The sequence below is a fragment of the Artemia sp. Qi Xiang Cuo genome, chromosome 12, assembly GCF_049724085.1.
Source record: "Artemia sp. Qi Xiang Cuo chromosome 12, ASM4972408v1, whole genome shotgun sequence".
NCBI classification, from domain to species: domain Eukaryota; kingdom Metazoa; phylum Arthropoda; class Branchiopoda; order Anostraca; family Artemiidae; genus Artemia; species Artemia sp. Qi Xiang Cuo.
The window spans coordinates 52,828,425-52,852,745 of NC_142805.1; the positions used below are offsets into that span (position 1 = coordinate 52,828,425).

At 37.3% G+C, this 24,321-nt stretch overlaps 1 pseudogene; it reads left to right on the top strand.

The window, feature by feature from the left end:
• The first annotated feature begins 578 nt into the window (after nucleotides 1–578).
• On the top strand, nucleotides 579–2,048 carry LOC148946266 (sialin pseudogene; annotated as a pseudogene).
• Nucleotides 2,049–24,321: the final 22,273 nt, after the last annotated feature.

Sequence of the window (24,321 nt, forward strand, 5' to 3'; positions counted from 1 at the left end):
CATTGTTCAAACTTCACTAGGTTGCAGCTGCCACTGCAACCCTTATGATCGGAATTTATTTGAAGAGATACAAAAAATGAAAGCATAGTAAAATAGAGAAGTTTTGTAGTTGCCTCAGAATATTGCCAAATAGCTTATTGCAGATTGCACGACAAAAATCAGATATTTCATTTGTCATTATAAAACTAACAAGACGTGTCCAAATGGAGGAAAGAAAATAGTTAGTGTCAGACAATATTTTTTGGAAGTCAAATTTTAGTTAATTTTAATATTGGTATAGAAGAGGTATAATATAGAGGAAATTGACAATAGTTGGAAGAACAGTTAGTGTGAAGTAGATTAGAAGCAATGCAGTTAAAAATGCTCAAAGCTTTTTAAAAAAGATTTACTTTCCACTTAAATTTAGGAAATTTTAAAAACTATCAAAAGCAAATTTATGTGACCTAGTCATTGATTGCCAACAAACAAAATAATTAGAAATAACTTGGAAACATAAAATTACAAGCCTCAGAGAATTTTACCTAGTTTTGGAAAGACTTTGAAATAGAAAATATTTATAACTTTAAAATAATTTTAAAATGGTTGAATTAAGTAATGATAACAAAGGACCAGTGATAGCAGCAAGGGTTATCTTTACCTTCTTAGCCGCTGCTGGGCTCGCCATACTATATGGACTAAAGATTAATATGTCTATTGCTATTGTAGCTATGGTTAATCACACAGAATTGGATAAGACCATTCATGATGATCTGAACAATGATGAGGCCAACGTTACTTACGCATGTACGATTCCGTCGTCATCTAGTCCCAAAACTTCATCAAATCAGGATGGACCCTTCCTCTGGGATGAACGAACCCAGGGACTAATTAAGGGAGCTTTTTTCTGGGGCTATATTATGACACAAATACTTGGTGGCTGGTTAGCCGAAAAATATTCAGCAAAATGGGTATTTTGGATATCTGTCACTGTCAACGCTGTCTTAACGATAATCACTCCATTGGCTGCAAATTTTCATTTTGGGCTCGTGATTGCTGTTCGGTTGGTGGAAGGACTAGCAGCAGGTCTATCCTTGCCGGCAATGCATGTTCTTGTGTCAAAGTGGGCACCTCCAACTGAAAAGGTAAGAATAGGATCATTCATATATTCAGGCATGTCTCTTGGAACGGTAATCTTCTTACCATTTTCTGGAATCTTAGCTGTAAAACTTGGCTGGGCTTGGGTGTTTTACATTCAGGGCACCATAGCAATCATCTGGTGTGTTTTATGGGTATTTTTTGTGTTTGATTCTCCGTTAAATCATAAATTTATCAACTCCGTAGAAAAGCAGTTCCTTATTGATTCCATGAATTTAAAGACGTCGGTCGAAGGCGTAAAGAAACAAAAAGTTCGTCCACCTTGGATAGATATCCTGAAGTCAATGCCATTCTGGGCTATTGTTGTTGGTCACACTTGCAGCAACTGGGGTTGGTACTTTTTTATAGTGGAGCTTCCTACATTTATGAAACAGATTCTTCGATTCGACATTGCTGAAAATGCCGGCTTATCTGCACTTCCATACATTGCCATGTGGATTTTTAGCCTGATCTTAAGTTCGATCATGGAAAAACTACGCAGGGATAACACTATTAAGCAAGGAACTGTCCGAAAAATATGTAATGGAATCTCTACTCTCCTGCCTGCAATATGCCTAGTTGCTGTTTCTTTTTCTGGGTGCAATCGACTCGTTGTTGTAACTCTCATGATTTTTGGTGTCATGTTCGTCTCTGGAAAGTTCTGTGGATATCTGGTAAACCATATGGACATTGCTCCAAATTATGCAGGTATTTTGCTGGGTCTTACCAACACAGTGGCAACTGTGCCTGGATTTATTGTTCCCATCTTTGTTGGAGAACTAACGCATGGCAATCAAACTCACGAACGTTGGCAAATTATTTTTTGGGTCACAGCCGGGATTTATATCGTAGAATTGATATTCTACACCATATTTGCGTCTGGTGAGGAACAACCATGGAATAAAAAGCCACATAATGGTGAAGACTCTGTCTAGACCTGTTGATTTTCTAAAATTTACATATTAGGAGCGATTTACTTATTGGGGGGAGGGATATCATTCACGAAGCATTGTCTTACGAATTGTTATAATAAATAACGAATATAAAGCTATTATAAAATGCACTTCGATATAGTCACATAAAGGATCTATCCGGGTTGCAGCGGTAGCTAGCAACCTAGTAAGAGACGATCATGTCCAATACTAAGAAATATAATAACCCGTAACTCATAAAAACAGAGTCAGATCAAAACAAGAAGGACACTTTTAGAACCGCCTTGTCCGAAACCCTTGTACAGGAAAGTTACCGTCCCTTGGCTTGAACAACGAGAGACATACGTATATTGGCTTTAAAATCAAAAAAAGGAGCTGCAACCGAGATATTCTGCATCGAGCGCATCTTTTTTTCTTTTTTTTCTCCGCAGATTGCGGGACACTGGAAAGTTATGGAGAGTTGATTAATGGCTCGCTTTAAAGGAAATAGATGCATTTAAAAACCAATCAGTCAAAAATCAGGAAATCTCAGTAGTTTTGTTAATCTCTTTTCTATAAACTAAAGTCAATGATTGAGATATTGGGTCCACTGACTTTATTCCTGACACCTTCTTGTGCTGAATGGTACTCTCCTGAATTTATTGACTACTTACGGACTGTCCATAAATTGTACCTGGTGTGGCAAAAATGAACCCAGCAGAGTTGACGTGTATAGATCCGTTTGCAGTTTCCATGCACTCTTACGGAAAATGGACAACTATCTTTAATGATCGAGAATCTGTTCCTCACTGAATAAACAAAAAAGGAAATTCCATCATATATATATATATATATATATATATATATATATATATATATATATATATATATATATATATATATATATATATATATATATATATATATATATATATATATATATATATATATATATATATATTACTTTTACCCAAATTTCTTTTTAAAGTAACAATGATAAAATATATCACACACAAGTAAAGTCCCTCGGCTTTTTCTTGGCTAGACATTGTAAAGAGCCAAATCGAGTTGCAACTGACGTCATCGAGGCAAAAATAGGAGAGTTCCTTGTTGTCAGCAATTTGCCTTTCTCGCTGTCAGATAAAGTTATCCATCTTCTCAAGTTCTTACCTGAGAAGGATGTCCTAAACCGTGTGACGGCAGGAAAGCAAAAATATTGTTCGACAGGGATTGTACCCCCACTATCGGTAAGAGCTGGTAAATGACCTCAAAGCCTCCACGTTCTCGATTATTATCGACGAAACAACGAACAATAGTGTTTGCAAACAGCTAGCTATTTGTGTGAGTTTTGTAGACGAGAAACTAGAGACTGATGTAGATGTCCTAGACATTGTCACCTGTCCCAATGGGACAGCTGAAGGCGTGTTTCAGAGTTTTGACAGTTGTCTGCAATCGCTAAAGAATGTTGGTGTTGATCTTAGGAACTGAGTTGGCTTTTGTGCCGATACAACAAATATAATGATGGGCATCAACAGCAGTGTGGCAACAAAATAAAAGCAAAGTATGATTGGGTCATCGTCATCAAATGCTCATGCAATTTGTGTCATCTCTGTGCTCAGTATGCATCGAAGATGTTACCAAAAAGTTTGGAAGATCTTTGCCGAACCGTAAGAAGTCATTTCCGAACCAGCCAAAAAAGAATGGACAAGTTCCAAGAGCTCAAAAGGGCTGATGAAGAGCAAGAGATGAATTTTTCAGCCCCAGCTCCCACTAGATGGCTTTCCACGCAACAAACTGTGAGAAGCATACTGAAAGCATGGAATACCCTAGAAGTTTAATGGCAAGAACTGGCTGAAAAAGACCAACTCACGGCAACGACCAGACACTTTTGACACTGAAGAATCCATAACAAAGGATTCTTTCAAAATTTGTTGACAATGCCTTGGGCGTTTTTAATGACTTTAATGCTCTGTGCCAGGCAGGTGTGCCACAATTTTACTTGCTTAAAAAAGAAGTGCTAGAAGTTGTGAAGAGCCTTTATCACAATTTTATGGTAAAATTGACTATGTGAAAAAGATTGAGTCTGTTCAGTGTGTGAACCTTAAAAGAGAAGAGTTCTTCCTACCCGCCTTTAAGGTTTACCTGGGACCAGAAGCAATTGCCCGTCTGTTTTTCTTACAAGGAAAAGATACAAAGTTCACGGAGAAATGCAAGAGCATCAAAAAGATTGCCCAGAAATTTTATATTGAAGCTGTGTCCCAGCTAGTTGACCGATTTCCATTTGATCACGACATTTACAACTTTGTAGAGATTGTTGATGTATCTTTTCCAACGGTGAAAGTTAAATCATGTCATATTGTTTGTACTCGGTCTAAGCAAATGGACATTAATTAGGATTCGTGCCTTTGCAAAAACATAAAAATAAGTTGAACAAAGTTCAGATAAGTACGAAGAGACTTCTTATCTCAAAATCAACACCATTCTACTAGGGGGAATTTTCTATTCTCTTATTGTAGGGTGGATTTTTCATTTATTCTCTGCGCCCTTTACTTTATTTCAATAAAAATAAATTTCAAAATTACAAAATGATTATCACTGTTAGATTATTCATTTGAAATTTTGTAACCCCTAAAATTTTTGTGCCCGAGGCAAGGGTCCTATCTGTATCTTCCCTAAAACCGCATCTTGTCAGATCGTGGTCAGATGCTTTTAAACCTTCCAGGTGAGCAAGCTCGTCTTTACTGAAATATCCACATCCATGATTTATATCCACAGCCACATATCCACACTCATCACAGCTATCATAATCGTCATACTCATAACCACAACTATCATACCTATCACGATATCCACAGCCATACTCATTACAACTATCATAATTGGCATACTCATAATCACAACTATTACACCAATCACAACTATCAGAAGACAGTTTCCTCCCTGACAGATTGCAGACAGTTCCTCCCTGCCTCGGTAACAGGTCCTCGGTATCGTAATAACTGTGCAAAGCGCCATCTGTCTTCTCCATTTGGTTCTGATTTTGAAAATCTTCTCTGCCATTTTGAAAATCTGAACCTCCTCGGCCTCTTTGAAAATTTGATCTTCCTCGGCCTCTTTGAAAATCTGATATTCCTCGGTCTTTGTTAAAATCTAACCGTCCTTTTCCTCTGTTACTATCTGACCCTTTTCGGCCATTTTCAAAAACTGACCTTCCTTGATCTCTGTTAAAATCTAACCTTCCTCCTCCTCTGTTATTATCTGACCCTTCTCGGCTATTTTGAAAATCTGACCCTTTTTGGCCAAATTGAAAATGTGAACCTCGTCGGCCTCTTTGAACATCTGATCCTCCTCTGCCTCTTTGAAAATCTTCCCTTCTTTGGCCTCTGTTAAAATCTAGCCGTCCTCTTCCTCAGTTATTATCTGACCCTTCTCAGCCGTTTTGGAAATTTGACCCTACTTGGTCATTTTGAAAATCTGACTCTCCTCGGTCGCTTCGAAAATCTGACCTTCCTCGGCCTTTGTTAAAATCTAACCTTCCTCTTCCTCTGTTAATATCTGACCCTTCTCGACCTCTTTGAAAATCCGAGCCACTTCGGCCTCTTTGAAAATCTGACCTTCCTTGGCCTCTGTTAACATTTGACCTTCCTCGACCTCTGTTAAAATCTAACCATCCTCTTCCTGTGTTATTATCTGACCCTTCTCGGCCACTTTGAAAATTTGACCCTTCTCGGCCATTTTGAAAAGCTGACTTCTCGGTCGCTTCGAAAATCTGACCTTACTCGGCTTTTGTTAAAATCTAACCTTCCTTTTCCTCTGTTATTATCTGACCCTTCTCGGCCTCTTTGAAAATCCAAGCCACCCCCGCCTCTTTGAAAATCTGACCTTCCTTGGCCTCTGTTAACATTTGACCTTCCTCGACCTCTGTTAAAATCTAACCATCCGCTTCCTCTGTTATTATCTGATCCTTCTCAGCCATTTTGAAAATTTGACCCTTCTCGGTCATTTTGAAAACCTGACTTTCCTCGGTCGCTTCGAAAATCTGACCTTCCTCGGCCTTTGTTAAAATCTTACCTTCCTCTTCCTCTGTTATTATCTGACCCTCCTCGTCGTCTTCGAATATCTGACCTTCCTCCGCCTCTATTATAATCTAGCCTTTCTCTTCCTCTGTTATTACCAGACCCTCCTCTTTGTAAAGGGCAGGAGCACAAAGTGTCACTGAACAGGATATAAATACTCTTGGTGAACAAATAGCAGTAACTAAAATGCAAAATTCTGAGAATGCTGACAAACAATGCAATGACGTAAACCAGTCTGCAGCAAAAGATGGCAAAAATACAGAAAGAACTACTGATCTTTGTAAAGAAACAGTAGATACGGAAGGAGCAAAAAGTGTCACTGAACAGGATATAAACGCTCTTGGCGAACAAATAGCAGTAACTAATATGGAAAATTCTGAGAATGTTGACAAACAACGCAATGGCGTAAGCTAGTCTGCAGCAAAAGATGGTGAAAATAGAGAAAGAAGAATGAGAGACTCTCCTGAAAATGCCAGTGCCCTATTCAGAGGAAAAAGGGGTACAAATAGTAACCACCATGCGAGGGGTTACACGAGTGTGCGTGGCATAAGTAGAGGTAGAGGACAAGCATTTAATAGCAGAAATAGAGGCAGTACGGATGATGGGGGTAGTAGAGGCAGAGGAGGTCCAAACTTTAAAGGAGGTAGAGAAATATATGACTCTAACAGAGGTAGAGGAAGGTTTTGAAACAGAATTCGAGGAGGTTCAGATGGCCAGTTGCCCTCTGATCACTTTTGACTCTTATTCAGGGCACTATAACTCTCGATTTCCAATCGAATGAGCCCCCTTTGAAGTTTATACGACGACCCCTTCTATATGAAGTGCTTCTGGGAAAAAATTAAATGGAGTGTGGTGGGACGCTAGCTGCCCTCCAATCACTTTTGACTCTTAAAAAGTGAATTACAACTTTCAATTTCCAATCAAATGAGTCCTCTAGGAAGTTTACACGAGCATCCCTTCCATAACAACCATATATGCCCCCAGGGCATAACTTACAACGCCTATCCCCCTGACTGTGGGAGGAGTTTTTTTTATATGAATTTTGAACAATTTTTAAAACACAGGCTAACTCAAAATTTTGTAGCGGGTAGGTCTGGGGAAAAAAGATCGTGGGGAGGGGGGCTAGTATAACACTGTCGACTCTGAAAATGTGAACTAGAAATTTCAGTATCCAATAAAATGAGCCCTCTATGAAGTTTATACAAGCATCCTTTTCATAAGAACCATACATGCCCTTAGGGCATAACTTAGAACGCCTTCCCCTGTGCCCTGGGGGATTCTATTGACACCAGATTTTTTCTTATCCGACCTTGGATCCATTTTTAACAAGATGTCTACCTCAAAATTTTCATCAGATGGGTTTTGAAAAAGAAGGCGTGGGGGGGGGGGCAACTGCCCTCGGATCTCTTTTTACTATTAAAAAGTGAGCTCGAACTTTCAATTTCCAATCAAATGAGCCCTCTCTGAAGTTTATACGAGCATCCTTTTCATACGAATAATATATGCCCCAGGGCATAACTTACAACGCCTGCCCCCGGGCCCTGGGGGGTTGTGACGACACCTGAGTTTTTGTTACCAGACTTTTGAGCAATTTTTAACTCAATGGCTATCTCAAATTTTTTATTGGATCCATTTGGGTAAAAAGGGGCGTGAGAGGGGGGGGGGGGGCTAGTTACCATCCAATCTCTTTTGACTCTAAAAAACTGAACTAGACCTTTCAATTTCCAATCAAATGAGCCATCTCTGAAATTTTTACGAGCATCCCTTCACTAAGAACCATATATTCCCCCAGGGCACAACTTACAACACCTACCCTCGGGCCCTGGGGGGCAGTGTGGACCCCTGAGTTTTCGTTATATGGTCTTTGAACTATTTAAAAAAAGCTATCCCAAAGTTCTTATCGGATGGGGTTGAGGAAAAAAGGCCATGGAGGGGGGGAGCTAGGTGCCCTCCACTCTCTTTTGATTCTTAAAAAGTGAACTAGAACTTTCAATTTCCAAGCAAATGAGCCCTCTTTGAAGTTAATACGAGCATCCCTTTCATAAGACCCATATATGCCCCCAGGGCATAACTTACAACGCCTGCCCCAGGGACCTGAGGGGTTGTGTCGACATCGGAATTTTGCTTATATGATCTTTGAACTATTTTTAACAAAATAGCTATCTTAAAACTTTTATTGGATGCATTTGGGAAAAAATGGTTTTGGGGGGAGGGAAGCTGGTTACCCTCCAATATCTTTTGACGCTTAAAAAAGTAAACTACACCTTTCAATTTCTAATCTAATGAGCCCTCTCTGAATTTTATACGAGCATTCCTTCAATAAGAACCATATATACCCCAGGGAATAATTTATAACCCTTGTCCCTGAAGACTGTGAGGGGAGTGTCCTGCTCAAACACATAATTTCCAGAACTTTCAACTACGTTGAACAAAATGACTTTATCAAAATTTTGATTGGATGTGTTTGGGGAAATGGTGGGCGTGGAAGGTCTGTCATTTGCCTTAGAATCACTTTAGACTATTAAAAAGGGAACTAGCAATTTAAATTTCCAATCGAATGAGCCCTTTCTGAAGTTTCTTCGACAACATTGTCTATTAAAAACCTTATATTCCCCCAGGACATAACTTAAGACCCTTGCCCTGAGGACTGTGGGGGAGTTGTCATCCTCAATGACCTAATTTCCAGAACTTAAAATTACTTTTAATAAAATGGCTATCTCAAAATTTTGATTGGATGTGTTTGGTGAAATGGTGGGCGTGGAAGAGGTGTTAGTTGCCTTCCAATCCCTTTCGACTATTAAAAAGGGCACTAGCCATTTCAATTTCCAATCGTCCTTGCCCTGAGGGCTGTGGGGGTTTGCATCCTGAAAGACCTCATTTCCAGAATTTAAAACTACGATGAACAAAATGTCTATCTCGAAATTTTTATTGTATGTGTTTGGGGAAAAGGTGGGCGTGAGAGGGGTGTTAGTTGCCCTCCAATCACTTTCGACTATTAAAAAGGGCACTAGCCCTTCGAATTTCCAATTGAATGAGTCTTTTTTGAATTTTTTACGACAACGACTTCTATAAAAACCTTATATGCCACCAGGGCATAACTTAAAACCCTTGCCCTGTGGGTTGTGGGGGTGTGTCCTCCTCAAAAACACCTTTTCTATCTGGAAATCAACTACGCTGAACAAAATGGCTATCTCGAAATTTTGATTGGATGTGTTTGGGGGAATGATGGGCGTGGGAAGGCTAGTTGCCCTCCAATCACTTTCGACTATTAAAAAGGGCACTAGCCCTTTGAATTTCCAATCGACAGAGCCTTTTTTGAAGTTTCTACGACAACGCCTTCTATAAATACCTTTTATGCCCCCAGGGCATAACTTAAAACCCTTGCCCTGCGAGTTTTGGGGGAATGTCCTCCTCAAAAACATATTTTCTATCTGAAAATCAACTACGCTGAACAAAATGGCTATCTCAAAATTTTTATTGGATGTGTTTGGGGGAATGATGGGCGTTGGGGGGGGGGGGGATAGTTGCACTCCAATCACTTTCGACTATTAAAAAGGGCACTAGAACTCTCGATTTCCGATTGAATGAGCCCCTTTTGAAGTCTCTACGACGACCCCTTCCATATGAAGTGCCTCTGGGGAAAAAAAATAATAAATAAATAAATAATAGTAAAACATTGGAGCCTTAATGGCCTTTTCTATAAGCAACACCATAGCGTTGCCTCTGACCAGGGGTGATCGTATCGACCCAGTGGTCCTAGATTGTCGCGAGATGGCTCATTTTAAGGGACATTAAAAAATTTAGTGCCTTTTTTAATCAAAAACAAAAAACATTTAAAAATCGAATCACTTTTTTACAAAAAACTGCATTTTTGATGTCTTTTCATACTGAAGTCTTGTCAAAGATATTTGATTATTGAAAAATTGTAAACTCTGTGGTAACGAACTGTAGAGTAAGAGCTTCTTGTCTCAATAGTAATTATAGGCAGCGCGCTAGCGCTGCCTAAGTAAAGAACGATGTAAGCACAATGTCTTTTTTTTCTTTTTCTTCAGCCGGGCACTTCGTATTGAAGGAGTTGTCGTAGAAACTTCGAGTAGAGCTCATTCGATTGGAAATTTGGATGAATAATGTCGTTTTTAATCGTCGACTATGATTGGAGGGCCAATAGCCCCCCCCCACGCCCATTATTCCCCCAAACACATCCCCTCCAAATTTTGAAATAACTAGTGGTTCCATCGGATTTGTTTTCCAGATAGACAGTATGTGTTTGAGGAAGACCGTCCCCCACAATCCTCGGGGCAAGAGTTTCAAGTTATGCCCTGAGGGCATATAAGAACGATGTTGGCACAATGTACTGTATTATTTTTTTCTTTAGAGCAGGGCACTTCATATGGAAGGGGTCGTCGTAGAAACTTCAAAAGGGGCTCATTCGATTGGAAATTGAGAGTTCTAGTGGCCTTTTTAATAGTCGAAAGTGATTGGAGGACAACTAGCCCCCCCACGCCCATCATTCCCCCAAACGCATCCAATCAAAATATTGAGATAGCCATTTTATTCAGCGTAGTTGATTTCCAGATAAGAAATATGTTTTTGAGGAGGAAACTCCCCCAAAGCCCTCAGGGTTAAGGTTTTAAGTTATGCCATTGGGGCATATAAGGTTTTTATAGAAAGAGTTGTCGTAAAAACTTCAAAAAAGACTCATTCTATTGGAAATCCGAAGGGCTAGTACCCTTTTTAATAGTCGAAAGTGATTGGAGGGAAACTATCCCCCCCACGCCCATCATTCTCCCAAACACATCCAATAAAAATTTTGAGATAGCCATTTTGTTCAGCGTAGTTGATTTCCTCATAGAAAATATATTTTTGAGGAGGACACTCCCCCACAATCCTCAGGGCAAGGGTTTAAAATTATGCCCTGGGGGCATATAAGGTCTTTACAGAAGGCGTTGTCGTGGAAACTTCAAAAAAGGCTCATTCCATTGGAAATTGAAAGGGCTAGTTGCCCTCCAATCAATAATAGTCAAAAGTGATTAGAGGGCAACTAGCCCCCCCCCCCCAGGCCCATCATTCCCCAAAACACATCCAATTAAAATTTTTAGATAGCAATTTTATTCAGCGTAGTTGATTTCCAGATAGTAAATATGTATTGAGGAGGAGACTCCCCCACAACCCTCAGGGTAAGGGTTTTAAGTTATGCCCTGGGGGCATATAAGGTTTTTATAGAAGGCGTTGTCGTAGAAACTTCAAAAAAGGCTCATTCGATTCGAAATTCGAAGGCCTAGTACCCTTTTTAATTGTCAGAAGTGATTGGAGGGCAACTAGCCCCCCCCCTCCCAGCCCATCATTCCCCCAAATACATCAAATCAAAATTTTGAGATAGCCATTCTGTTCAGCGTAGTTGATATCCAGATAGAAAATATGGTTTGAGGAGGACACTCTCCCACAACCCTCAGGGCAAGGGTTTTAAGTTATGCCCTGGGGACATATAAGGTTTTTATAGAAGGCATTGTCGTAGAAACTTTAAGAGGGGCTCATTCGACTGGAAATTCAAAGGGCTGGTGCCTTTATTAATAGTCGAAATTGATTGGTTGGCAACAAGCCCCCCCCCCCCACGCCCATCATTCCCCCCACTACACCTGCTAAAAATTGTGAGCGAGTCATTTTGTTCAGCGTAAATGATTTTCAAAGAGAAGATATGTTTTCGAGGAGGACCCTCCCCTACAACCCTCAGGGCAAGGGTTTTAAGTTATGCCCTGTGGGCATATAAGGTTTTTAAAGAATGCGTTATCATAGAAACTTCAAAAAAGGCTCATTTGATTGAAAATTCAAAGGACTAGTTCCCTTTTTAATAGTCGAAAGTGATTGGAGGGCAACTAGCCCCTCGCCCACCCACGCCCATCATTCCCCCAAACACATACAATAAAAATTTTGATATAGCTATTTTGTTCAGCGTAGTTGATTTCCAGATAGAAAATATATTTTTGAGGAGGACACTCCCCCACAACCCTCAGGCCAAGGGTTATAAGTTATGCCCTGGGGGCATATAAAGTTCTTATTGAAATCTTTGTCGTAGAAGCTTGAAAAAGGGCTCATTCGATTTGAAATTCAAAGGGATAGTACCCTTTTTAATCATCGAAAGAGATTTGAGGGTAACTAACCCCCCTCTCACGCCCACCTTTGCCCAAACGCATCCATTAAAATTTTTAAATGACCATTTTATTCAACGTAGTTGAAAATTTTGGAAATTAGGTCTTTAAGGATGAGAACCCCTCCTTCCACAGCCCTCAGGGCAAGGGTTGTAAGTTATGCCATGGGGCATATAAAGTTTTTATTGAAAGCGTTGTCGTAGAAACTTCAAAAGGGCTCATTCAATTGGAAATTGAAAATGGTAGTGTCTTTTGTAGTAGTTGAAAGCGATTGGATAGCGACTAACGAACTTCTCACGCCCACCATTTTCCAAAATACATCCAATCAAAATTTTGAGATATCCATTTTGTTCAACGTAGTTGAACGTTCTGGAAATTAGGCCTTTTAGGATAATAACCCCCTCAGAGCCCTCAGGGCAAGGGTTGTAAGTTATGCCCTGGGGGCATATAAGGTTTATATAGAAATTTGTTGTATAAATCAAAGGCAGCAGGATCGCGCTGCTTAAGTAAAGGACGGGGACACTCGAAAACGAGACAAGAAACGGGTACTAAGTAAAGAGGAGGACACTCCCCCACAACCCTCAGGGCAAGGGTTTTAAGTTATGCCCTGAGGGCATGTAAGAACGATGTTGGCACAATATATTATTTATTAATTTTTTCCTTTAGAGCAGGGCACTTCGTATCGAAGAAGCTGTCGTAGAAACTTCGAAAATCGCTCATTCAATTGGAAATTGGAGTGGCTTGTGCCCTTTTTAATAGTCGAAAGTGATTGGAAGGCGACTAAAACCCCTCTCACGCCCACCATTTCCCCAAACATCCAATTAAAGTTTTCAGATAGCCATATTGTTTAACGTAGTTGAAAGTTCTTGAAATTCGGTCTTAGAGGAAGACAACCACCCTAAAAGACCTTAGGGTAAGGGTTGTAATTTATGCCCTAGGGGCATATAAGGTGTTTATAGAAAGCGTTGTAGTTTTCAAAACGGCTCATTCGATTGGAAATCTAAAGTCCTAGAGCCCTTTTTAATAGTCGGAAGGGATTGGAAGGCTTGACATTTTTATAGTAAAGATCGAAGTGGGTATAATGTGTTGTTTTTTTTTTGTTTGTTGTTTAGACCAGGGCACTTCGTATCGAAGGAGTTGTCGTGGGAACTTTAAAAAGGGCTCATTCGATTGAAAATAGAAAGGGCTGATAACCTTTTTAATAGTCGAAAGTGATTTGAGGGCAACTAACTCCCATTCCATCCCCACCCTCCCACGCCCACCCTCCCACACCAACCCTTCCATTTCTGCTCTTAAAATTTAACCCAATCAAAATAGCTTAAGTGTATCCAAGCTATCAAAGAAAGTAAACAGACTTTTTTGCGAATGGTATCAAGTTTTCCATTTCAGGTCAACTAGAGGAGGTATGAAACTAAATTAAACAGTACTATTTATGTCCAGATTTTTAAAAGGGTGTATGTTGTTTAAAATTGCTGAAAACTTTTCTCCAGCATACAAATAGCCGGCCAAACTATAAAGTCTTAAAAAAAGAAAATATTTAAAGCATTATTTTCTTTTTCCCAGAAACGACTATGTCAATATAAAACGAACAGAAATTAATTTAAAAAACTTTTTCCACATAATAAGTTTTTCAAAGAAAAGTAAAGAACTCCATTTTTATTTTGCTCAAAAATGAGCAAAATAAAATCAAATAATCTACCCAGCGTGAAACTACCACAAATGAGCATCGATAAATAAATGAAACCCAAAACGAACAGAAATTACAATAATTAACCGAGTCAAACTCAAAACGAGCAGAAATTAACATAAGTTGTGCGCGAAACCCCTATGCCTTCCCAATGTCAGAACAAAATTTGCACTTTACTGAAAAAATACAAATGAATGTGCATTGTCAGTTTAATATACATATACTGATATTTAGTAATCAATATGTTAATATTGTTTGTTTTATTAAAGTTATAAAAGTAAAAACATTTATGTTTTCGTAAAGGTATTCAACCGACCAGGCGTATCGAGAAGTAAAATTGAGAGCCAAACAAAACATCAAGGAGCGTTATCACAATGAGGAAGTTTATAGAGAGGTAACAATTCAGCAAGCTAGAGAAAAGATCGAGGAGCGGTTTCACAATGATGAAGTTTATAGAGAAGCAACAATTGAGCAAGCTAGACAAAAGAGCAAGGAACGGTGTGATAATGATAAAGATTACCGAAACAAACATAAGAAAAAAGTTGCTACCAGAATAATGGGTAGATACTGGGGTGACAAAAGCTATAATGAAAAAATTAAAACCTCTGCGAGGCTTTACCAAAGAACGCATAAGGACAAAGTTAAAAATTACATTCAGAAGTCCAAGAAGATGGCGAAAATGCATGCTGATCTATGTAAATTGAGAAATATTTTACGAATGTTTTACCAGGATTACGAAAAGTATTCAAAATTACAGATTAAAATTCTCTTTGAAAGAGCGGATGCTGTTGAAAAGTTGGCTAGAAATGCTTTGGCAAATAGTAATATACAAAACAAATTCTGTCAGTTTGATGAAAAGCTTCCAAGCTATCGGCCGTCTACATTTGACCAGTTTATAGATGCAATGAAAAATTCCAGACAACAGAGTAAACATACAAGGGCATACTTCTTAGAAAATTCGTAAAATAGTTTTGAAAGGAGCAATTGCGGTTTATCTAGCAGTAATAAAAATGCATATACAAGCATACCCATGAACAGCAAAGAAAAAGCAATGCTTTTCAATTATGGCAGAAATGAACCTTTTAGAGTTATTAGTATATGTCTTTGTAAGATTCCTCCTCAAGAAAAAAGTATTTCTAACTGTGTTTTAACCAGTTCTTTTAGTTCTACTGAATATTTGGCAAAAAATGCTCTGTGTTGTGGAACAAGCTGTCCTGAAAAGTACAAGACAACTATTGAAAAATGCTCTGAAACTAGATCTGACAAGGAAATTATGATGACTGAACTTACCTATAACAATCTGAGTAAACACTAAAAAAAAAAAAAAAAATGGGCAGCAGGTTACTTGGCAATGTCATCCTGATATCTGCAAGCTCTATCCGACGGATATTGCATTATGTCAAATTCTTTTTGAAATCCTTGAAAATAATATAGCATTAAAATTTTCAACAGACAAAATGGTTGATTTCTACCTTGACGGCTTGGATTATTGTGAAATCAATTACAGGGACAAAAGAAAGCATGGGCGTTCGTTGTACTGTAGCCCAAATGAGGGATGTCATAGCTATTTGCGTTCTCTAAGGGCACTAGCTCCACATTTTCCTGTCTTGACCTGTTTAATTAATAGTGTATATAAGGCAGCATCAAAATCTAAGATTATACAACATATTAATCTACTAAAAGTCGAGGGTTCGGACAAGAAACTAAGTTATTATTTAAAGAAGTATCAAGAAGACCCGATTGTAATAATCAAAGCGTCATCTATGGTGATAGCAATATTAGAGTTTCTGTAGATGAAAATACAATAATAAATTTATTTGGTGAGAGCCTTGATAAGGTAGCTAACATCAGGGATGTATACCCCACAATGCATTGTGACAGTTGCGAGCAGATAAAGACAAAATGCCAATTGAAGAGTCTAAGATCCCTTTCAAATAGGAAAGGTTTTAATGTAATTTTGGCCCCGATTTTAGAACACCTCCAACAGGACATACCCAAAGATGACAGAGAACAGCTGATTCATTGTACAGGTTGGAAAGAGAATGTCATAGATTCATTCTCTGTCTGTGATTACTGTGCTGGGAAAATGTTGAAAAGTCAGGAGAATGTCCGATCAGTATTAAATAGCCTTCATATCGACTGTACACCAGAATGTATAAAGTGTCTAAATAATTTTGAAATGGCAATGATTCGATTTGTAGTGCCTTGCCTTACGATCGTAAGATTAGGGCAAGTAACTGCGTTGAGAAGACCTAGAACAGAACTTGTTGACGCTCTTAAGGGTAGAATAGTATATCTACCTGTTGATGTGCAAGCAAATGCAGATATTCAGCCTGAAAACTTCTTAACATTGATAGTTTTGTAGTCATTGTCAATGGTCAGCCTACTTATAACAAGAATGTTTGGACTGCACAATTAGATTTGAGAAAAGTCCATGAAGCACTGTTGTGGTTAAGAGAGAGCAACAGTCTCTATAAAACAATACGTGCATACACCCTAGTAGATTTAAATAAAATACTTGAAACGCGTCTTGCTGAAAAAGCAGTTGGTGTTGATAATTTACCTGAAATACCAGAAGCTGTAATCCGTCATTACAATAAAGAACGATTTCTATCCTATATTACAATACAGTTATTATATTTAGCTAGGAGGTAGGGAAACTGAGCTTCTTTTTTAAAGTTTAAATTAAAGAGATACTACGTTAAATTGAATACATTAAAAATTTTCTCTGACGGGGAATCGAACCCGGGTCTTCAGCATGACGGGCAGGGATAGTGACCACTGTACTATCAGAGACTCACAATGTAACAATTACATATAAGTCATAATATCAAATTTGTTAATACATCTTTGTACATGTTTTATATTAAAAGACCAAACCATTGCATAAATTGGACTTAGTTAGCTGCCTGATTCTTTGAGAGACGTCTCTTACTACTCCAAAGAAGAAAAAACCGTAGGCTTTTTCTTGTTACATAAAGGATCGATATAATAACTGAATCTGGGTTGCGGTGGTTATAATAAAGAACAAATATTCTAGCGATTATCGACTAATAACCATATATGACGTAATAAGTGACATGACGTAATATCTAACATCCATTGTGTACTAATAACCATATATGACGTAATGAGTGACGTGACGTAAAAAGAAAAATCAATTTTCATTTTATTTTAGTTTTCTGTTCAGAATTGCAAGAGTTATAAACTGCAAAAATATTTATGGTATCTGAGCAATAATTTTAATCTTTTAATTTAAACTAGAAAGATACCTGAAAATTTTAAAACTAGTTTTATTTTTTGTTAGGTTTTACATTAAAAGACGATCATTTGAATACCAAACCATAGCATACATTGGACTTAGTTAGCTACTTGATTGTTTGAAGTTTGTCTCTTACTATTTCAAAGAAGAAAAAGCCGTACGCTTTTTCCTGTTTGTAATGGTATAGCATAGAATGAACCCCAGTTGCAACTAATCCGGGTTGCAGCGGTTTAAAGTAAAGAACGAAATTCAGCCCATAGTAAATAAAATAGGATTATAATTTATGACTCAAACAAGTATTTGTTTGCTTTGGTCTAAATTACTGTCAGCGGTGGGATTCAAGCCGATGCCTCCGAAGTGACGGGTTTTACATAAAGGATCCATATAGTTCATCATAAATGGTGTAAGTCAAGAGAATCTCTCATGTAGTAGTTATTAATAGTTACATTAAGGAACGATTACAGTAAGGACCTATGTCTATATCATAGTAACTGATGCAACAGGAAAAAGGAAAAGAGGTCTTTGGTATATATGACGTCACATGAGGTTACATTTCTTTCATAAGGGCTAGCGGACTATCAAAAGACCATAGAGAAATGTTTAATGGCTTCTGTTGAAAGATCCGAGGTGCAGCGGTAGCTAGCAACCTAGTAATAGGCAATAAAGTCCAATATTAAGGAATATAATAACCCATAACTCCTAACAATAGAGTCAGGTCAAAACAAAAACTGCACTATTAAAAGCACCTTGTCCAAAACCCTTATATAGGACACTTTCTGTCCCTGAGCATTCTGCTGAAGCGGCATCTTTATTTTTCTCTTTTCTTTTCCACAGATAGTATGGCACTGGAACATCGTAGAGTTGTTCAATGACTCATTTTGAAGGAAATTAATGGGGTTAAAAACCTTTAGTAACTAAAAAAAATTATTTTTAAAACAGAATAAATTTTTCCACTAAAAACTGCATTTTTGATGTCTTTTCATACTTCAGTCTTTTCAAAGATATTTGATTTTTGAAGCAATCAAACAGTTCGTGGTAAAGTTATATTAAAAGACGATCTTTAGAAGAACAAACCATTGCATACGTTCGACTTAGTTAGTTGCCCGATTCTTTGAGAGTCGTCTCTTACTATTCCAAAGAAGAAAAAGCCGTAGGCTTTTTCCTGTTTGTAATCAGGGTTTTCATAATTTGGGTTGTCAATATAATAAAGAACGATTACATTAAAAGACGATCATTGGAATAGCAAACCATTGCATACATTGGAATAAGTTAGCTACTTGATTGTTTGAGGTTCGTCTCTCACTATTTCAAGGAAGAAAAAGCCGTAGGCCTTTTCCTGTTTGTAAATTGTTACATTAAAAGACGATCATTGGAATAACAAACCATTGTGTACATTGGACTTAGTTAGCTACTTGATTGTTTGAGGTTCGTCTCTTACTATTTCAAAGAAGAAAAAGGCGTAGGTTTTTCCTGTTTGTAATCACGTTTTATAATAACATATATGAAGTGAATAATGCTTGACTGTGAGAGAAGATGAAGTCATATACAGGAGAATTACAGTATTCCAGGTTGCAGCGGTAGCTAGTAACCTAGTAAGAGATCCGGGTTGCAGCGGTAGCTAGCAACCTAGTAAGAGACGATCAAGCCCCATAGTAAAAACTAAAGTAACCCATAACTCCTGATAAAAAAATTCAGATCAAAACAAGAAGTACTCTATTAGAACCGCCTTGTCCAAAACTTCTATATAGCAAACTTACCATCCTTTGGCTTGAATAACAAAGAAAATATATTGGCTTGAAAATCAAAAAAATTGACTTTAACCATGATATTCTTCACAAACGGCATCTTTTTTTCTTTCCTCTTTTTCTTCCTCCTGAGCTAGATGGGCACTAGAAAATCATAGCGAGCTGTATAATAGCTCATATTAAAGGAAATTGCTACATTTACTGCCTTTTGTAATTAAAAATAAAATAGTTTTTAAAGTTGAATTAATTTTGTCAAAAACTGAATTTTTGATGTATTTTCATACTGCAGTCTGTTGGAACCCTTGGTCCCAGTTTATTTCAGATAAATGCCCTTCCCAGATTCTTTTCTTTTGGTCCCTTAATTATTCTCTTCCCCCAAGTAATAATGAATAATTTCCCTTCAATTTTGGCGGGGCCATTTTCTGTCCTTCTTTAATTGCGTAGTTGGTTACACAGACCACGAGGCATGAAGTGCGCAGTTGGGGATGATTGATCAGTAATTAGTAAGCCTTTGGATTGGCAGGAAAAATTCACCCACCACCCCACCACCCATTGAACGCACTCAGCCGGCTGAGAGAGCTGGAGAAAAATTGGAAGTGTGATTTAGTTAGTTCCTTTTTTGTAACGTGACTGATTACAGTAAGATTTTTTATACTATATAATCTTTGACTTTCTAGCCTAGGTAGAGTCCGATTTTTACATTTTTGCGCCATTTTTGCACCAATAAGTGGTGGCCCCCGTACCTTACCACCCAATAAGTGGCGGCAGCAAGAAAAAGAACTATCAACAGCACTGATAGTAAAAGAATTTTGCTCTTTCGAAGAGACGGGTTAGTTTGGCCTGGAGAGTAGGCTATTGCGATTACATATAAAAAGACAAAAATACGCAATCAATTAATAGAATTATGAAGGTCTATAATGGCTGTGTGCCTTGTTAGACAAATATAAAAAAGAATGACTTGAAATTAATTGGGTTTGAGTTTACAGTGGGGGAATCTCCGTATTGAAAAGTATTACAGGGTTTAAGGACAGATAAGAAAACGTTGGAAGTTGGGTTATTATTTGAGTGAATTGGTGGATTTAGATATAATCTTCAGTGACGAAGGTTATAAGATTTTTGAAGACGGCAAATTAGGAGAATTTGTCAGTTTGTGCGCACATTGGACAAGGAAGGTGGGAGGCATTGTGATTACATATAAAAAGACAAAAATACGCAATCAATTAATAGAATTATGAAGGTCTATAACGGGCTGTGTGCCTTGTTAGATAAATATAAAAAAGAATGACGGGAAATTAATTGGGTTTGAGTTTACAGTGGGGGAATATCCGTATTGAAAAGTATTACAGGGTTTAAGGACAGATAAGAAAACGTTGGAAGTTGGGTTATTATTTGAGTGAATTGGTGGATTTAGATATAATCTTCAGTGACGAAGGTTATAAGATTTTTGAAGACAGCACATTAGGAGAATTTGTCAGTTTGTGCGCACATTGGACAAGGAAGGTGGGAGGCACCTGTCCTATTGAGTAATCTGCCCAGGAGGAGATTATATTTGGAATACGAGTATCCAGGGACAATACGTGATTTCTTTTATAGGGTAGTTCCCCGGTTTGAGTTTAGTTCAGCTAATTCACTAGTGGAATATTCGCGCGGTTTTTCAGTTTAGTTTCTCTTCCAACCCCTGTTAATCCGTTTTTCGGAGATATATTTCATTTGCGTAAAACTGCTTGCTGTGAAAGAAGTCGTTAATCATTAATGATAGTGATATAGTGATATATTTAATTAAAAAAAATTTTAAATACAAAATCAATATGATTCACCCAAAAACAAATGGTTTACATGGGGTTAAACAGTTAAAAAAAAAAAAATAATACATACATGTAACATCATTCAAATAAACTATAACGAGAAAGAAATATAAAAAGAGAGAAAAGAAAAGAAAGAAAAAAAATAAAGAATAATAATAATAGTACAGGGACAGCAACTACATACCATATTCATGTTGTGGGGTCGCACTCACAAACCAACGAGCAATTACAACTTAATTTAAATTAAATCAAATCAAGTCACCTCCAAAAAAACAAAACTAGAATTCATACTTACTTAATAATTTTTCTTCCAATTTTCCTTTAAAACCACTAAAATTTTCAATTTTCTTCCTATCATTATCCAAATTATTCCATAAATTTATACCCTTTATAATAAAAGAAAACGTGGACCTGGCAGACACTATAGGTGGAGTATAATAATCATTTTTACCCCTAGTATTCTGGTTATGTATAATCCATCGGCTGTAAAACCAACCATTAAAGCACTCCGGCAGCTGCTTCATATTGTACCTATACATAAATACTAATATATAAAAATGATGAAGACCCGCCGCTGGAAATATCCTAAGATGCCTATAGACTTCTCGAACAGAATCTCTTTCTGATTTTCCTGATAATACTCTAATAGACTTGTTTTGGATAATTCGCACAGGATTAAAAATTGAAGAAAATTACCCATGTATACAGAAGAACAATACAAAATATAGGGTTGGATTAACGAAAAATAGAGAAGCCTAAGTATACTAGTTGGAAACATATATTTAAGTTTACGAATCATCCCCAAATTACACGATATAATTCGGGATAAAGTTTCAATATGGAATCGGAAACTGAGAGTCTCATCTCTAATAATGCCAAGATACTTTACTGTCTTTTGACGAGCAATCATACCATCTTCATATGCTATATGCTGTATCCATGGATAATAATTCGATGTCCTCGAAAATATAAGAAAACTACTCTTAGAGGGGTTCACCTTTAGCTGATTCACTCTCAGCCATCTTGAAACCTCATTTAGCGATTCTTTTACACTCTCTAGGAGCAATCTCTCTGACTTTTCGATTATCACTAAAGAAGTATCATCAGCAAACATAGGCACTGTAGCTGCGCTATCATTTTTGACGATCTCACTCATTCTTGTTTCCAGTTTACTTAAAGACTGTTGAAGATCATTCCCAGAAATTGAAAATAATAAGGGTCCAAGTACCAAACCCTGTGGAACTCCACACTCAATACAATTTTTATGAGAACCCATATTACCAATTTGAACATATTGTTTTCTACAAGACAAAAAAGAACGTAAAAACGAAAGAGCTGGACCCCTAATCCCATAAGTTTCACACTTCATTAACAGAATATCATGACCGACCGTATCAAAAGCCTTTACAATATCTAAAAATACAGTTTGCCACTTTATACCCATTATCCAGCGCCATATTAATAATGCTAGTCAAATATATGTTTGCTTGCTCAGTAGTGCAATCTTGACGGAATCCAAATTGTGTAGGAGTAAATATTTTCTGGTCTTCCAGATATTGATAAATTCTGACCGAAAAGCATTTTTCTAGTATCCTAGACATAATGGGTAAAATCGAAATTGGTCTATAATTTTCAACATCACCAGTAATCCCTTCTTTATGTATTGGTATTACTTTCGCTGATTTAAAACAACGCGGAAACAATCCTTCTTTTAGACACTGATTAATTAATGAAACAAAAGTTGGAGCAATCACATCCCAAAGTATTTTTATTACTCTAATTGAAACAATATCAGAGCCAGAAGCGGTACCTTTCATACCATACACAATGTTTCGAACTTCAGATTCTTGAACTGGGATTAGATTTAAAGAGATTTCCAACTCCTTATGAAGGTAATTTTTAAAAGCCTGGTCGCCGGTTTTGCTTATACTCGACTCATTCACTCTCCTTCCAACTGTCGAAAAATGGTTAGCAAATTCTTCACAAATTTCCTCTGGATTTTTAAGGCTGGTTCCATCTTTACGGAATATTTCCTGAGGGATTCCTACAGATGATTGTCCTAAAGTGCTTCTTATCACATTCCATGTTTTCAATGGATTTCCAGATTCTTTTTCAAAGTCTATTTTATAATAATCTTGTCTAGCTCTTCGCAGGAGTCTGTTTAGGGCATTACGATAACTCTTATAAATTCGCTCATTTATATCACAGGGATGACGTACCTTTTTCTCATACAAATTATTCTTCTTATTTATCGATCTCAATAAACTTGGAGTAATCCAAGGCTGCTTCGAAGGTTTTCTTCTATTGTTGTTAATATTCTTAGAGCATTTTTCCAGGGATTGCTTAATTATTTGGTAAAAGACTCTGATCCTTATTGGCTAGGTCATTTCTACATTTCAGAAGTGCATCTTTATCGAGTAACATCCTCAGCTTGAGACTGCTCTTCTTTGTGGAATTTTTATTATCAACGCATACTGAGTAACTTGCAAATACACCAAAATGATCAGAAGTATTACTTATAAGAACACTTGGACCACCCGACATATAATTTGAAAATATATTATCCAGACATTTCGATGACGTCCTCGTAACACGAGTACTAATATTAATGGCAGGGATATAACCAAATGAAATCATCAAGTTTAAAAATCGGTCTGTATGTGATCCATTATCCAATAGATCAATGTTAAAATCTCCCATTATAAAAATAGGACTTCGATGTGGGATCTTTTCCAATTGTTTTTCAACTAATTCATAAAACTCAATAAGAAATCCTGACGGTGGCCTATATACAACCAGAACATAACCATAACGTCCAGACAGCTCTAACTGCAAAATAAAAGACTCAAAAACCATTTCTTTATATATTAAAATATCCTCTCGGACACTTGCCCGTATATCAGAACGTATATACGCTGCCAGTCCCCCGTGTCGGCGAAGTTGACGATTTTTCGTGTAAAGACTATAACCTGAAATATGTAAAAGTTCCGAATTATAATCATTTAACCAAGTTCCAGTCAGTCCAATTACCTGAAAAAGAGATAAACTGGAAATTTCATTTATAAAATCTTAACTTGAATTCAATCCTTGGCAATTCAAATGGAACACATTAATTCTGTCCGAAACATTACTACATGCCATCTGCATTTGGTTTACGAATAAATATTTAGAATTTTCAAACTCCAACCTATAATAACCACCAGGCCCACCACTTCCATCAAAAATTTCATTATACCTACTTTCAAAATTTACCTTCTTATTTTCCAGCCCCAATGCGTTAATTTGTCCTGGAGGAGACTCCAATCTTTCATCCAACATCAAAGCCACATCGACAAATTTGAGTACGACTCCACAGAGGACACAATTCAATACACTCTAAATATAAATTTATTACATGCTGCCAAATAACAATAATAACACCAATAATAATAATGAGATAAAAAAAATAACAACAGCAGAAAAAGAAATATTCAAAAAAAACAAAAAAACAACAACAATGACTCAAAAGGGTACACCTTGCATATTGGGTGCCTTCTCATATTTACATTTCTTCTACGCTACAAACAATCAACTATG